Source organism: Temnothorax curvispinosus, unplaced genomic scaffold, assembly GCF_003070985.1.
Source record: "Temnothorax curvispinosus isolate PA1 unplaced genomic scaffold, ASM307098v1 QBEX01009191.1, whole genome shotgun sequence".
Taxonomy (NCBI): domain Eukaryota; kingdom Metazoa; phylum Arthropoda; class Insecta; order Hymenoptera; family Formicidae; genus Temnothorax; species Temnothorax curvispinosus.
In genome coordinates, this window is record NW_020218971.1 from 24,905 (window position 1) to 28,705 (window position 3,801).

Consider the following 3,801-nt stretch of genomic DNA (forward strand, 5'->3'; position numbering starts at 1 on the left):
AGGACAAAGTGAGACGCTGCATGAACCTATAATAGTGTCTCACTTTGTCCTACACGAGTTCCGCCGCTATATCTTATCAGATTTTGCGAGATCTATAGTTCTATAACCGTTCTATAAAGAGTTATGTCATATAAAAGCAAAAAATTAATTATAAGGTACGAAAAACAAAATTACAATGTATAACGATGCGTCCCGTAATCGCATCATTCCCGAATCAGTCAGTTAATCCTCGGATGATTGCGTCCAAATTAACTACTTCAATCTTCGAATACTACTCCACCTTTCCTACCTCTATCTCCCCTCTGTCTATGGTTCCTCCACTCACACACTCTTCCTTCCACTCTCTCTCTCTCCCCTCCCCGCAAGCCACTCTCTCTCCCTCACGCCACTTCTCACAATCACACTTCGCTTTCGCACTACAAAAATCGCTTTCTCACGCCTAGCCCACCGGAAACGGAAGTTCTCTATCTCGATGTTACATTCGCAGCAGCCTAAAAACTTGATTTGACAAAAGGAAATAAACGAAATCAGTTGCCACGTTTGTACTACATACACGCGTTAGTCTAATAAATGCCATTATCTGGACGGTGTTGGAATATTACCGAAGGATATCCTTAGAAAAACGCAAGATCTTAAGTGTGACTGATCAAGATTCAGCGGAAAAGCAAATACGCATAAGCAAATATGGCATTTAATACGAATAAGCAAATACCATTATTTGGCGAAGCAAATCAAGTAAGGCCATTATTTATCGAGGCAAATCAAGTAAGTTCTTAATAGTTTTTTTCAACTTCGTTGACTACGTGTTATTAGAACGTTAGGAAACACATAAAACATTGATATATAACAAATTAATTATGACATTTCCTAAAGCGACAATTCCATGCATTCTACATAGCAAAGAAAATGCATAAATTCATACACGTATCAAATCCACTTTCTACTAGCATGTGTAATTTCAATACAATTAAAAATTATTAATCCAAAGAGTCTACTTCACATGTATCCATTATTTTTATCAGAATTTAAGATAGAATCCTATATTTATATGTAATATGAAAAGCATTTTAAGAATTAAACTTATACATATATATGTATACATCAAAATGCATGAAGTGTAAAATTATACATAAAAATTTATTCTTAAATTAACGGGAATTATAGATCGTGTAAGACTTAAGCAAGAAAGCAGTTTAGTAATCATTCTTGAAATTTGACGTAAAATGGCTATTTACTTATTCAATTTTTTTTTGTGGTTGTCTAACATAAAAAATGTTATTTTTATTTAAAGAAAGATATATTAAAGTCCCAAAAATTTCTACGTATTTCAAGTTAAATCTAATTTCAAGTGACTCTTATTTATACATCTATACATGATGTATAAGCGTTATTACATGTTAAAATATTTGTTTGAAATTTAATCTATTTTATTATAAAAAGTATAGAGACTTTCTCAGGACATTTTGATGTTGATCATTTTCATTATTCATAAGTAAGTTAATTATTTCCAGTTGTGGAGATCTGAAGAAGATAAAAATACCCATACTGAGACGAAAATGGAACAGAAAGTATCTTCACCATATTTATCTTCGTTTACCGGAGCTATTAGAAAGCACGATTTGAAGTAATATTTGTTTGAAATTTAATCTATTTCCTTTCTAAAAAAAGGCATGTTAAATCGATACTCGCATCTCTCGAAGTCTTCTCGAAAATCTCGAATTGCTTTGTTGGCTCTTTTCCGCGATGCTGATTGATTCTGTTGCTGCGCTAACTTCGTGAGCGGCTGTCATAGCATATTTTGACAGTTGTGTGTAATATTAAAGCTAAATAGCGCGCGCGAAGCGCGCGTCTGTGATGTCTAGTTGTTATAAAAAGCATAGCGACGTTCAGGATATTTTGATGTTGATCACATTTCATCATTTATAATAAGTTAATTATTTCCAGATGTGGTCGAGGTCTAAATGAGAATACTGACAATGAGATTGTCCCGAAAAAGGAGCAGACAGTATCTTCACCATTTTTACCTTCGTATACCAAGAGCCATTCTCAAACACGATTTGAAGTGACTACGTCTGACTATACATGGGAAATTGATCAATTTGGGCGTCTCGCTGCAATCGTAGATACATTAAATTCTCCACCATTTGGAGAAAACAACCGATACAAGATTCAAATGAATATTTCACGTCAATATTTGCTATGTGCAATACAAATTTCAATACGTACTAATACAGCATTTAGCGGTTCATGTACTACTACTATAACACATCCGCCTGAAACAGTCTTAGCGTCAAGATCGATTACGTGTCGTATATCGGATATGGCATTGTTAATTGAAGTTTCCGACTATTCGTGCATTTCTACAGAGGCGTTTATAATACATTGCAAGATTGAACGTTTTCATCAACTGATAAGTAACACTATACACATGAATTTACAATTCAAACCACCCCCAACGGTATTTAAAGAGATAAAACTTTCTGAAAACTCAACTTTTGATTTCCAGTTATTTAATAAGAAATCAATCAAATTTATAATAGGTGAAGAACAGTATGTTGTATCCAAAAAATTGTTGTGCGACACCAACAGTAGTTATTTTAAGTATATGTGTCATACACATAAAGAAAAAGAAAAAGATATGACAAATGAATTAGTAACGGATAATGAGATAGAATCTTTTAAACAGGTTTTATTATATATTACAACTGACTCCATTGATCAGAGTAATTATGGGATGCTTAAAAAGTTGTTAACAGCAGCTGATAAATACGATGTACAGACTTTAAAATTAAAGTGTGAACATTATTTGCTACGCTATATTACGATTAAAAATGCTGTGGAACTTATACAGCTTGCGTTGTTGTCTAATGCCAAATATTTAAAAACACATTCGGCAACTTTTATTAAATTTTACATAAAAGAGATTAGAAATACTAAAGAATTTCGAGATCTACCACAAGAGAATTTAAATATGATAATGGAATTGATTGAGAAAAGTCAATTACCTGAAGACAGTACTCATCATTCTTTGTTACCGTTTAAGACAGATAAGGAACTTACATTTGCAAATATTGGAGTGTAATATTGCATGTAATACTGCAGTCCTAAATTCATAGAATATATGATAAACATATTTTTCTTATTTAATTAGTATATTTTTTCTTTGCTACATAATTTTAGCTTTTAACTTTTATATACAGAGTGTTTCTGAAAGAGCGCCCATTAATTACATAGCGCTATTTTTTGTCAAAAATTGAGTCGAAGAAATCTGAACCATTTTTTTTTCTATAATGCATAATTCTAATGCATAACCTATACGACAATAATTATTGACTAAAGTCAATTCAATTAGCATCATTCTTTAACCGAGCGTACGCTCACTGACGTACTGATTCAGAATTTTTCAACTCAATTTTTGATAAGAAATAGCGTTATGTATAATTATTGGGCATTTTTTAAGAAACACTATGTGACAATTTATATTCAAATAAGTACTAATACATTAGAATTCTAATACATTAGAATTAAAAATAATTCTTGATTTGAGTTTAAATGTACGAATAAAACTATTATTAATTAAACTTAATGTAGTTTAGTTATAAGTTTTTTTAAGTCTACAGGTTGATTTAAAACAAAAAAAATAAGAATTCTTACAAACCTATGTTACCTGTAAATATTTCATTTACTTTTATCAGTACTATGTCTTATTACAAATTTTGTTCTGTAGATTATTCTGCGTACATACACATTATAGCGTCGGAGTCTTTAGCCACTACCTTTTTCAACAAAATATTAATTTTT

The 3,801-nt window shown here is 31.4% G+C and overlaps 1 protein-coding gene across 1 annotated transcript in view; it reads right to left on the reverse strand.

Moving 5' to 3' along the window:
- The window catches only part of LOC112458806 (TD and POZ domain-containing protein 3-like), a 10,774-nt gene that overhangs the window by 4,535 nt on the left and 2,438 nt on the right, over positions 1 to 3,801 (reverse strand). The gene's annotated exons all lie outside the window — the stretch shown is intronic.